Consider the following 13500-nt stretch of genomic DNA (forward strand, 5'->3'; position numbering starts at 1 on the left):
TAATCCCAGCTACTTGGAGGCTGAGGCAGGAGAAAAGCTTGAACCTGGGAGGCAGAGGCTGCGGTGAGCTGAGATCACGCCATTGCACTCCAGCCTGGACAGTAAGAGTGAAACTTAGTCTCAGGAAAAAAAAAAAAAAAGAAAGCCAGGGGCAGTGGCTCACGCCAGCACTTTGGGAGGCTGAGGCAAGCGGATTGCAAGGCCAGGTGTTCGAGACCAGCCTGGCAAATACGGTGAAACCCTGTCTCTACTAAAAATACAAAAATTAGCTGGGTGTGGTGGTGGGCCCCTGCAGTCCCAGGCTACTTGGGAGGCTAAGGCAGGAGAATCACTTGAACCTGGGAGGCAGAGGATGCAATGAGCTGAGATCGAGCCATTGTACTCCTGCCTGGCAACAGAGCGAAACTCCGTCCAAAAAAAAGTGTTCAGACTAGCACTGCCCAGGAGAAATCTATTAAGAGCTATTTACGAAATTTTATGGCCAGGCGTGGTGGCTCATGCCTGTAATCCCAGCACTTTGTGAGGCCAAGGCGGGCAGATAACCTGAGGTCAGGAGTTCGAGACCAGCCTGGCCAACATGGTGAAACCCCATCTCAACTAAAAATGCAAAAAAATTAGCTGGGCGTGGTGGTGGGCGCCTGTAATCCCAGCTACTCGGAGGCTGAGGCAGGATAACTACTTGAACCTGGGAGGTGAAGGTTGCAGTGAGCCGAGATCATGCCACTGCCTACCAGCCTAGGTGACAGAACATGACTTTGTCTCAAAAAAAAAAAAAAAAAAAAAAAAAAATTTAAATTTTCTATTAGCCACATTAAAAAAGTAAAAAGAAACAGGTAAAGTTAGTTTATTAGTTTATTTATTTATTTATTTATTTATTTATTTATTTATTGAGACAGGGTCTCCTTTTTGCCCAGGATGGAGTGCAGTGGCTCGATCTCAGCTCATTGCAACCTCCGCCTCCCGGGCTCAGGTGATCCTCCTGCCTCAGCCTTCTAAGTAGCTGGGACTACAGGCATGAGCCACCACGCCCAGCTAATTTTTGCATTTTTTTGAGAGATGGGGTTTCACCATATTGGCCAGGCTGGTCTCGAACTCCTGAGCTCAAGCAATCCACCTACCTTGACCTCCCAAAATGCTGGTATTTGAGGCATGAGCCACTGCGCCCAGACTGAATCACTCTAATAAAATTGTAGACCTGCTGGGCACAAAAGCTCCTGCCTATAATCTCAGCTACTCGGGAGGCTGAGGCAGGAGGATCACTTGAGGCCAGGAGTTCCAGACCAGCCTGAGCAACATGGCAAGACCTTGTCGCTAATAATAAAAATAATAATAATTTTAAAAATTGGCATGGCGTTGTGGTGTGTGCCTGTAACCCCAGCTACTCGGGAGGCTGTTGGTGGGAGGATCATTTGAGTTTGGGAGTTTGAGGCTGCAGTGAGCTTTGATCGTGCCACTGCATTCCAGGCTGGGAGACAGAGCGAAATCCTGTATCTTAAGAAAGAAAAGACATTTTGCACATTATTTCCCGTGGAATCTGGTCAATATTCTACACTTTCATGTGTTTCAATTGAAGGGCTCGAAGGCCACATGTGGCCAGCGGTGACTGTATCAGACAGCACAAGTGCAGAGAAATAGATATTTGAATAAAGACTGGGAGAAAGCAAGGGAGGCAGGAGAGTAAGCCATACGAATATGGGAATATGTCGGGGAAAACTCTAGGCAAAGGGAACAGCTGGTACAAAGGTCCAGCTGGTGCACAGGTCCTCCTCCACTCTCCCCCTCACTCACTCTGTCTCAGCCACACCAATTCATCCCTATTCTTCAAATGCACCCAGCTGGACCATGCATTAAATAGCTAGACCATGCCTGGTGTATTTGAGAAACAGGGATGAGTTGGTGTGGCTGGAGCAGAGCGAGCGAGGGGGAGAGTGCGAGGGGAGGAAGGCAGGGAGGTGATGGATGGTGCAGGGCTTTGTGTGTTGTGGAGAGGACTTTGGCTTTTGCTCTGAGTAAGGTGTGAGCCATGGAGGGTTCTGAGGGGAGGAGGGATGTCATCTGACTTGTGTTAAAATACGATCCCTCTTGGGTGCAAGGCCGGAAGCTGGGAGATTGAGGAGGAGGCAACTGCATTGATGCGGGTGAACACTGATGAGCCTGGACCAGGGAGGTTGCACTGGATGCAGCGATAACACTGAGACAAACGCCACCCTGCTTTAGGGAGAGACCACACCAATGAGTGAATGAGAGATTCAACTACAAGTCCTCTGACCCCAGGGATAGAGGAGGCAGGGATGAAGAGGAAACGATTACAGCCCGGCGACAGCATTATCGCAGAGCTCATGTCCGGGGAGGCAGCATAGCACAGTCAGAACATCTCAAGACGGGTTAAATCCTGGCCCTGCATTTTCTCATTGTGTGACCTTTCCCACCGCCTTAACTTGTTCAAGCCTCGGAAATGCAGATAATCTCACCTCCCTGTGCAATCCCAGCTGGCTCCCAAGACGCATTACCTCACAGCCTCCTCTCGGGAAGGATAAGAAGGAATTAGGAGGGGAACAGGAAGATAAGGGAGGCTTCTCTGCCTAAGAACGCCCTATGGAGGCAGAAGGCTTCACTCAGTGTACGTGGTAGGGGAGAGGCTGGGTGAGCTGGACAGTGGAGGCTGTCAACTAGATGCTGGGTCTTGTCCTGTGGACAGTGAGAGTCATGTAAGGTTTTGGAGCAGGAAGGGATGTGATTAGGGTTGGCGTTCGGAAGACAAGCCTGACAGCTGAAAGGACAGATTGGTGGTGATGGAGCAGAAGTTAGGAGGGAGCCGCAAGAGCAGGCTGGTGTAATGAGGGCTGGAACTAGGACAAAGGCAGTGGGAGTACAAAAGAGGCCCTGGTTTATATATAGCTGCCATTGATTGCTGTGCTCCAGGGAGCCTGCCTGGGCTCATCAAATCCTCCCTGCATCCCAGTGGTTGGCAGTTTGAGGCCCATTTTACAGAGGAGGAAACTAAAGCCCAGATAAGTTAATCCCACGTGGAGGTTCCTACTGCTGAGTAAGAACTCGAACCCCAGATCGGCCACAAGACTCCAGAATCCCAGTTCTCCACTGTGTTGTCCTCTAACTCCTGTGACTAGTTGGGCAGGGTGAGGGAAAAGGGTGGTGAAGAAAGGGAAGAATGGCTCTGGTTCTGAAAGGACCACGGAGTGATGTTCATTCATTTATTCAACAAGGATTTAGCGAGCACCTACTATGTGCCAGATACTCAGAGTTCCTAAAGATGCTGCCAAGAACAAAACAATAATGGAGAAATATATAGTATGTCAGGCGGTGTGAACATGGCAGCCCCTAGGGCTTCCAATGGAAAGACTGAGTGTGGAGCAGGAGGGAGAAGTGTCAAGGGCGATTCCAGGGTTTTGGCCTGAGCTACCTGAAGCATGGAGTTGCTGTCAATGGAGAAGGGGAAGATGGAGGAAGAAGGTTTCGAGGAAGATCAAGAACTGGGTTGTAGACATGTTGAGTTTGAGATGCCAGTTTTCTGTCACTCCTCAGTTAAAATCTTCCAATGGCTTCCATCAGGCGTGGAGTAAAATTTAAACTCTACCATGACCACATGACTTTGCGTGATGTGACTCCTGCTGACCACCTTGTCCCACAACACCCTGGCCACTCCGACTTCCTTTCTGTCCTGCTAGCAGGAAAAGCTCATTTTCTGCTTTATTGAGAATTACTATATTGGCTGTCTCCTCTGCCATCCCCATTCCTTCAACTCTCATCTTTTACCCAGCTGGCCTCTTCGAATTCTTCAGGTTGAAACTCAGATTCTGTCTTCTCAGAGAGAACATCCCTCAACTTCCTAGCTAAAGAGATCCTGCCCCTTCACTACCTGGAATTATACTGTTTGTTTGTTTGTTTATTTATTTATTTTTAAGACAGGATCTCCCTCTGTCACCCAGGCTGGCGTGCAGTGGCACAGTCACAGCTCACTGCGGCCTTGACCTCTTGGGCTCAAGCAATCCTTCCACCGTGTCCTCCCAAGTAGCTGGAACTATAGGCATGCACCACCCTACCCACCTAATTTTTTATATATATATTTTTTTGTAGAGACAGGGTCCCACTACGTTGCCCAAGCTGGTCTCAAACTCCTGGATTCAACTGATCCTCTCATCTTGGCCTCCTAGTGTTTGGATTACAGGTGTAAGCCACCAAGCCTGGCCATACTATTTATTAAGTCGTATTTATTATTCATGCCCTCTTCTAGAATGTCAGCTCCAAGAGGACAGGGGCTTTTTTTGGTAGCATCTTTCATGGCCTAGTGGGTACTCAATAAATATTGGGGTGGGTGAATAATTGAGGTGTGGCAGAGGACAGGGTTACGGTAGACCAGATAACCCAGGGTAGATGAGTAAAGTGGAAAAAGCTAAGTGTGCCCAGTGGAGCATTGCAGGAGAGCAACATTTTAAGAGACAAGTAGAGGAAAGAGATTTGTGAGAAAGAGGGAGAAGACACAGACATGGGAGGAGACTCGGTAGAGAATGGCATACCTGACAGTCAAGTTCAAAAGCATTTTGAGGCTGGGCACGGTGGCTCATGCCTGTAATCCCAGCACTTTGAGAGACTGAGGCAGGTGGATCACCTGAGGTTAGGAGTCCGAGATCAGCCTGGCCAACATGGCGAAACTTCGTCTCTACCAAAAATACAAAAAATTAGCCAGCCGTGGTGGCAGGCGCCTGTAATCCCAGCTACTTGGGAGGCTGAGGCAGGAGAATCGCTTGAACCTGGGAGGCAGAGGTTGCAGTAAACCGAGATCTCACTATTGCACTCCAGCCTGGGCGACGAGAGCGAAACTCCATCTCAAAAAAACCCAAAAAACAATAGCAACAACAAAAACACACAAAAATAGAAAAGCATTTTGAGAAAGGAACAGTCATTGGTCTCCAGGACAGCACAGAGATGAGTAAGAGTAAAGGATGAAGAAATGCATTTCATGTGGCATCAGGGTCGTATCAGTCTTGCTGGGGCTGATGGTTGAGGGAGAGCAAGAGGAGAAGAATTGGAAATGTGAGCCCAGGCAGGACAGGAGATTTTCAGGGTGGCAGAGAACTGAATATGGGTCAAGGGAGAGAAGTTGATGATGTATCTCTTGGCCTTTAGAGAGCTGCACTGCCCAATAAAGTAACCACTAGCCACACATAGCTATTTAAATATAGATTTAAATTCATTTAAATTAAATGAAAAATTCACTTGTACCAGTCACGTTTTAAGTGCTCCCAAGCCACATGTGGACGGTGCATACATAGAACACTTTCATCACTGCAGAAAGTTCCATTGGACTGTGATGTTCTAGCATGTCCATCTCCGTAGGGCAGGATTTTTCTTTTCTCTTTTCTCTTTTCTTTTCTTCTCTTTTTTTTCCTTTTCTTTTTTCTTTTGTTTTTCTTTTCTTTTCCTTTTCCTTTTTCTTTTTTTGAGACAGGGTCTCACTCTGTTGCCCAGGCTGGAGTGCAGTGGCACGATCTCGGCTCACTGCAACCTCCGCCTCCCAGGTTCAAGCAATTTTCCTGCCTCAGCCTCCCAAGTAGCTGGGATTACAGGCACTTGCCACCATGCCTGGCTAATTTTTACATTTTTAGTAGAGGTGGGATTTCACCATGTTGGTCAGGCTAATCTCAAACTCCTGACCTTGTGATTTACCCGCTTTGGCCTCCCAAAGTGCTAGGATTACAGGTGTGAGCCACCACGCCCAGCCTTCTTTTCTTTTTTAAAGACAGGGTCTTACTCTGTTGCCCGGGCTGGACTCAAACTCCCAGTCTGATGAGATCCTACTGCCTCAGCCTCCTGAGTAGCTGGAACTATAGGCATAAGTCACTGTGCCTGGCTTTGCGAAATTTATTTTTATTTTTTATTTTATTTTTTAGAAATTTTCATCTGTTTTGTTCATAGCATCTCCAGCACCTAACGCTGTGCCTGGCATACAGTAGGCACTCAATAAATGTTTACTGAATGGCTAATGAAGCAAAAATGTAGGAAAGTGTGGTTGATAACTAACAGAGTATATTCTAGAAGAGGTGGAAGGCTCAGTATTTAAAGAAGAGAGTCCAGGCGTGGTGGCTTATGCCTGTAATCCCAGCACTTTGGGAGGCTAAGGCAGGAGGATTGCTTGAGCTCAGGAGTTCAAGACCAGCCTGGGCAACATAAGGAGACCCCATCTCTACAAAAAATATAAAAATTAGCCAGCCATGGTGATGCACTCCTCCAGCTACTTGTGAGGCTGAGGCAGGAGGATCACCTGAGCCTGGCAGGTTGAGGCAGCAGTGAGCTGTGATTGTGCCACTGCACTTCTGCCTGGGCATCAGAGTGAGACCTTGTCTCTTTAAAAAAAAAAAAAAAGAATAGTGGAAGACACAGATGTCCATCCAAGAGCTACCACCCACCCCCTTCCTTGCTGGCAGAGCCCACCTCTCATCAAAGGCAGAAAATGCCTAATATTCTCTTTTTCCCAAGATTCCTTGCAATGAGAGCACTTGTCACATGACTCAGTTGTAGGTCTAACAGGATCTGGGTGAAAAATCTGCTGGGTGCTTCTGGAAAAGGATTTATTCCCCTTGAGATGAGTTGCGTGGTAAGAGACAGCCCTTCCTCTCCCTCTTCTTTGGCCGGATGGTTTGTGTCTGTCTACGTGGATGGCTGGGTAAGTATCTTAGAACTGAGGCAGTCATTGGCCAGGCGTGGTGGCTCATGCCTGTAATCCCAGCACTTTGGGAGGCCGAGGCAGGTGGATCACCTGAGGTCAGGAGTTCAAGACCAGCCTGGCCAATATGGTGAAACCCCATCTCTACTAAAAACAAAATACAAAAATTAGCCAGGTGCGGTGGCAGGCACCTGTAATCCCAGCTACTCAGGAGGCTGAGACAGGAGAATCACTTGAACCCAGGAGGCAGAGGTTGCAGTGAGCCGAGATTCCGCCACTGCACTCCAGCCTGGGCGACAGAGTGAGACTCTCTATCTGAAGGAAAAAAAAAAAAAAAAAAAGAACCAAGGCAGTCATCTTGGGGCTGTGAGTGGTAAATGTTAAAGAAAGTCCTTACAGTGACGATGTTAGAGTGGAAAGATGAAAAGGACTCTTTGGAGACATTGTTGAGCCACGGAACCAACCCTGCAACCAACCTCCTGGCCTCCAGACTTCTTTTGCTTTTGAGACAAATCTCACTCTGTCGACCAGACAGGAGTGCAGTGGCGCAATCTTGGCTCACTGCAACTTCCACCTCCCGGGTTCAAGTGATTCTCCTGCCTCAGCCTCCCAAGTAGCTGGGACTACAGGCATGTGCCACCATGCCTGGCTAATTTTTTGTATTTTTAGTAGAGATGGGGTTTCATCATGTTGGCCAGCCTGGTCTCGAACTCCTGACCTCAGGTGATCCACCTGTCTTGGCCCCCCAAAGTGCTGGGATTACAGGTGTGGGCCATCGTGCCTGGCCTCTAATTTTATTTGCTTAATTGTAGCTAGGTTATATCAGAACTTGCTGATATAAGGAGCCAATATTCATTAAATTTATTCTCTGCCAGGTTGTGGGCTTGTTACTTTACAGTCTGCGAACTCATTTTATGCTGCTTACCAGGGACTTGTTCTATTCTCCCTTTCATTGATAGGGAAATTGAGACCCATAGGGTTAAACGACTTGTCCAGCCAACATGTGGTGCCTGGGTGCTGTGTCTTGCTTCACTCATTCCACCATGCTGCTCCTGGTTAACTCTGCCACACCACTCACCTTCCCCGCTGGGGCCTCAGCCAAGCTCATGCCTTCACTAGCCTGAGCATGGGAAGGAGCTCAATTTTTCTCTGCTGGTTGGAAGTCAGGATGTCAATAAATATTTATAGAGGAGCAACTACCATGTGCCACTCAGAAGAGAGGGGAACATGTGCAAAGGCCCTGGGGCCGGAGAGACCTCATGGAGAGAAGTGAGGTTACCAATTGAGAAGTGGAGGCAGAGGACAGGAGTTTGAGCCCAAGAGTTTGAGGCCGCAGTGAGCTACGTCACTACAGCCAGTACAACAGAATGACATCCTGTCTCTAAAAATTAAAACAAAATTAAAAGGATGACATAGAGGAATGTTTGCAAATCAGCAAGAATAACACAGCAACCCCAATAGGAAAACAGGCCCAAAATGTAAATAGGCAGATTAGTGAGAAGGAGACGAGACAGGAGAGTGAGAAGGAGACGTTAGCATGGTTAGAAAGCAGGGGAGGAGATGGGGATGTAGTGACTCCCTAACCTCAGGTTAGATAAAGTACCTGCCTCTTACAGACTCAGGCCAAATATTTCTGAGATGGGTACCAAGGAGCATAACTGCTTCCCATACAGTCTATATTTTTGCCACTCCTAAATTGAGGACTGAGCGATCCCCTTCAAGTTCATTCTTAAATCACCCAGCTTTCTTCTTCTTCTTCTTTTTTTTTTTTGAGGCAAAGTCTTGCTCTGTTGCCAAGGCTGGAGTACAATGGCGTGATCTCGGCTCAATGTAACCTCTGCCTCCTGGGTTCAAGTGATTCTCCTGCCTCAGCCTCCTGAGTAGCTGGGATTACAGGCACATGCCACCATGCTTGGCTAATTTCTGTATTTTCAGTAGAGACCAGGTTTCACATGCTGGTCTCGAACTCCTGACCTTAAGTGATCCACCTGCCTCGCCCTCCCAAAGTGTTGGGGTTACAGGAGTGAGCCACCCCCCCGGCGAGAAAACTATTTCTGAAATTCATTTTCTGAATCTTCAAATGCAGAGTCAAGTTCTTTGCTCTCCTCAGATTACGGGATATCTTCACCGTTAGTCTGTGCAATGCCTCTCTCTTGTTTATACCTTCATCCATTCATGCATTAATTCCCCTTTATCTCTACACCCTACTTTCCTTCTTCTCCCTCCGAGACAACTGAGAGAATGTTTAATTTGGCCTTATAGGAGTGCATTCTCACAAAAACACGTGCGATATTTTGAGTGTGTCTATTTTTAACTGACATAAACAGGATGAAGTTAGACACATTCTGTTGTTTCCTGTTTTCACCAAGAACCATATTTTTATTTTTTGTTTTTTAAATTTTTTGAGACAGAGTTTTGCTCTTGTCACCCAGGCTGGAGTGCAGTAGCATGACGTCGGCTCACTGCAACCTCTGCCTCCCGGGTTCAAGCGATTCTCTTGCCTCAGCCTCCGCGTAGTTGGGATTACAGGCACCCGCCACCATATCCAGCTAATTTTTGTATCTTTGGTAGAGACAGGGTTTTGCCATGTTGGCCAGGCTGGTCTCGAACTCCTGACCTCAGGTGATTCACCTGCCTAGGCCTCCCAAAGTGCTGGGATTACAGGCATGAGCCACCGTGCCCGGCAACAACCATATTTTTAAAAGCCGCATCCCATAGTATCTGTTGGATATGCGGCCCGGAGCTCTCATTCATTCTGGTGCTCCATGGCTGCCTCTGTCACATGCCGCTTCCTGGTCCCCAGGAGAGACAGCAGGTGGCCTTCAGCTCCCCTTATATAGATGGTGCTGGAGTAAGCATTCTAGTACCTGCCCCTAGCAAACCTGGTAAGAATGTGCCTGAGATGGGTGCCTGGGGACATAACCGCTGACAGTGCTGGACTTCATTGGACTGAGTACTACTGATATGTCTCCAGAGTGGCCTCCCTGGGCCACACCCCTTTGAGTGGTGCAAGACTTTCCTCCGTTCCCGCATCCCTGGAAACCCTTGGCTTATTCACCTATTTTTTCCCCCAGTATTAAAGGCGTACAGTGATACTGCTTTCATTTCCATCTTTCTGATTACAAATGACTTCGAGTACCATGTCATAGGCTGATTAGCTTTTCAGACTTCACTTCCCTGATCTGCCTGTTCACATTTTCGGCCTGTTTTCCTATTGGGGTTGCTGTGTTATTCTGGTTGACTTGCAGACATTTCCTCAGGTAGTCTTTGCATTTTAATTTTTATTTATTTATTTATTTTGAGACAGAGTCTCACTCTGTCGCCCATACTGGACTGCAGTGGCACAATCTCGGCTCACTGCAACCTCCTGGGTTCAAGCAATTCTTGAAGCCTCCCGGGTTCAAGCAATTCTCCTGCCTCAGCCTCCCGAGTAGCTGGGACTACAGGCATGCGCCACCACGCCTGGCTAATTTTTTTGTATTTTTAGTAGAGACGGGGTTTCACCATGTTAGTGAGGATGGCTGACCTTGTGATCTGCCCACCTTGGCCTCTCAAAGTGCTGAGATTACAGGCGGGAGCTACTACGACCTATCTAAATTTTTATTTTTTATGTTTAGAGACAGGTCTCACTCTGTCACCCAAACTGGAGTGCAGCGGTGCCATCATAGCTCACTGCAGCCTCAAATTCCTGGCTCAAGCAATCCTCCTGTTTCAGCCTCCTGAGTAGCTGGGACTACAGGCATGCAACACTTTGCCTGGCTAATTCTTAAAATGTTGGTAGAGATGGGGTCTCTCTGTTTCCCAGGCTGGTCTCAAATCCCTGGCCTCCAGTGATCCTCCCACCTTGGCCTTCCAAAGCACTGGGATTACAGGTGTGAGCCACTGCACCCAGACCCTCACGTGGCCTTGATCAACACTGTCCGACAGAACTTTCTGGATGATAAATCTGTTCTCAATCTGTGCTGCCAAGTATAGTAGCCACTAGTCACCTGTGGGCTTTGAGCACTTAAAATGTGGCTAGTGTGAATGAGGAACTGAGTTTTAAATTTCATTTAATTCTGAATCATTTAAATTTAAAATGACCACACAGTGCTAGGGAGGACCTCTGTAACAAACAGCGGTTAGAAATTAACCCCCGATCAGTTGTTTTCCTACGATTCTATCCACTATTTACCATGTGCTAGTTCCTATTCTAAATGATTTATAAATATTAACTCATTCAAAACTCACAACAATTCCATAGGTAGATACTATTTTCTCCATTTTATTGATGAGGAAACTGAGGCCCAGAGAGGTTGATAACTCAGCCAAGGATTCACAGGAAATGGGACAACCAGCACCTGGACGTAAGGTTTGGTTCCTGAACCACCCCCAATTGCGTATTTATTTATTTATTTATTTATTGAGACGGAGTCTCGCTCTGTCCCCAGACTGGAGTGCAGTGGCGCGATCTCAGCTCACTGCAGACTCCGCCTCCCGGATTCAAGTGATTCCCCTGCCTCAGCCTCCCAAGTAGCTGGGACTACAGGTACGCACCATCATGCCCGGCTAATTTTTTGTATTTTAGTAGAGATGGGGTTTCACCACGTTGACCAAGATGGTCTCGATCTCCAGACCTCGTGATCCGCCTGCCTTGGCCTCCCAAAGTGCTGGGATTACAGGCATGAACCATCGCACCTGACCCCGACTGCATCTTTATTTGAACAAATATCTTAGTTTTCGTGTAATTGAGTCCTTTTTGCCTTAAGAGTTTGTGCTTTAAAAGTTCAGTGGAGGAAGTCCTTCTCCCTTCCTGGGTTCACAGCTATTCTCCAGCATTTTTTTTTCCTTTAATGTAAAGTTCTCCCCACTCACAGAAGGTTCTCTCAAGCTCCTTAACCTTCTGCACGGAGAGCAATTCTTCATTTTATTTGTCTTTTAAAGTAAAGGATTGAACAAAAGGACAAGTTTCTATTTTGGGTGGTTTCTGAAGCCTCTTAAAGTGCAGTATTTTCTTAAATAAAGAGGAGTAGGAACAGAGGCAAAACCCCCAGAAGGTGGTGAGGTAAGTGATTCTAGAAGAGACAGGAGTTCGAGAGGGATGTGTGCTCTGGAGAAGTCAAGAAGGGGAAGCTGCCGGGTGCAGTGGCTCACATCTGTAGTCCTAGCACTTTGGGCGGCTGAGGCAGGAGAAACGCTTGAGTTCAGGAGTTCAAGACCAGCCTAGGCAATAAAGTGAGACCTTGTCTTTACAAAAAATAAAGAAATTAGCCATGGCCAGGCTTGGTGGCTCACACCTGTAATCTGAGCACTTTGGGAGGCTGAGGCAGGAGGACTGCTTGAGCCCAGGAGTTCAAGACCAGCCTGGGTAACATGGTGAAACCTGGTCTCTATAAGAAGTACAAAAATTAGCCAGATATGGTGGCTTGCGCCTGTAGCTCCAGCTACTCAGGAGGCTGAGGTGGGAGAATCACATGAGCCCGGGAGGTCAAGGCTGCAGTGAGCTGTGATCATGCCACTGTACTTGGTTGACAAGGTGAGACCATGTCTCCAAAAAAAAAAAAGAAAAAAAAAACATCAGCTGGGCACAGTGGTGCATGTCTGTGGTCCCAGCTACTCAGGAGGCTGAGGCAGGAAGATCCCTTGAGCTCAGGAGGTTGAGGCTACAGTGAGCTGTGTTTGTGCCACTGCACTCCAGCCTGGTCAACAAGAGTGAAACTCCACTCAAAAAAAGAAAAAAAAAAAAAAGAAAAAAAAAAGAAAGAGAAAGAATGGGAAGTAGTGAAGGCCAGTGGATTCAGAGTCATGAGTGTTTTGAAGGGTACTGCTGCATGACCTTGCCAATCACCAGGGATAGAGGAGGTGGTGAAAGAGAAACCTCTCCTTGAGAGGCTGGAAGGAGAAGATAATGTGATTTGGGCGGGTGGAGGCAGGATGTCTTCCAAATAGAGGCGAGAACATAGTGTCGGTGGAGATGGGAGAGCCAATGGATGAATCCAACTGATGGAGTGAAAGCTCTTGAGGAAATGAACAAGTGCATTTGCATTTGAATTCCCAGACGTTTGGTGGGAATCTGCTATAGGAGAGGCACTCCAGGAGCAAAATAAAAACAAACTCTCATTCACAGGTGGTGGGAGTTTAAACTGGTCCAACCACTTGGGAACATTGTTAGGCAGTTTCTTTTTCCTTCCTTCCTTGCTTCCTTCCTTCCTTCCTTCCTCCTCCCCTCCCCCCCCTCCTTCCCCCTTCTCCCTCCCTCCCTCCCTCCCTTCCTTCCTTCCTTCCTTCCTCCCACCCTCCCCCCCTCCTCCCCCCTTCCTCCTCCCTCCCTCCCTCCCTCCCTCCCTTCCTTCCTTCCTTCTTGTGGAGTCTCATGTATTCTGCTGCCCAGGTTGGAGTACAGTGGTGCAATCTCTGCTCACTGCAACCTCTACCTCCCAGGTTCACGGGATTCTCCTGCCTCTGCTTGTTGAGTAGCTGATATTACAGGCATGCGCCACCACGCTCGGCTAATTTTTGTACTTTTTTGTGGAGACGGGGTTTTGCCATATTGGCCAGGGGTTTCACCACATTGGCCAGGCTGGTCTAGAACTCCTGAGCTCAAGTGATTTGCCCGCCTCAGCCTCCCAAAGTGCTGGGATTACAGGAGTGAGCCGCTGTGCCTGGCCAATTGTTAGGCAGTTCCTACCAAAGCTAAACCAATTCCTCCCTCCGACTCAGATGTTCCAGTCCTAGGAATATCTCCCATAGAAATGTGAAGAGTGGAACCCACAGACATATCTGAGTGTGTTCAAAGTAGCTTTCTCTGGAATAGCCCCAAAGTAGAAAGCACCCAAATG

The 13500-nt window shown here is 47.7% G+C and overlaps 1 protein-coding gene and 2 long non-coding RNA genes across 5 annotated transcripts in view; 2 read left to right on the plus strand and 1 right to left on the minus strand.

The window, feature by feature from the left end:
• The window catches only part of CACNA1A (calcium voltage-gated channel subunit alpha1 A), a 307938-nt gene that overhangs the window by 183359 nt on the left and 111079 nt on the right, over positions 1-13500 (minus strand). The gene's annotated exons all lie outside the window — the stretch shown is intronic.
• Positions 1-13500, plus strand: part of LOC144336742 (uncharacterized) — a 171959-nt gene that overhangs the window by 128205 nt on the left and 30254 nt on the right. The gene's annotated exons all lie outside the window — the stretch shown is intronic.
• The window catches only part of LOC144336757 (uncharacterized), a 58840-nt gene that overhangs the window by 25771 nt on the left and 19569 nt on the right, over positions 1-13500 (plus strand). The window lies entirely within an intron of this gene.

Source organism: Macaca mulatta, chromosome 19 (assembly GCF_049350105.2).
Source record: "Macaca mulatta isolate MMU2019108-1 chromosome 19, T2T-MMU8v2.0, whole genome shotgun sequence".
Taxonomy (NCBI): domain Eukaryota; kingdom Metazoa; phylum Chordata; class Mammalia; order Primates; family Cercopithecidae; genus Macaca; species Macaca mulatta.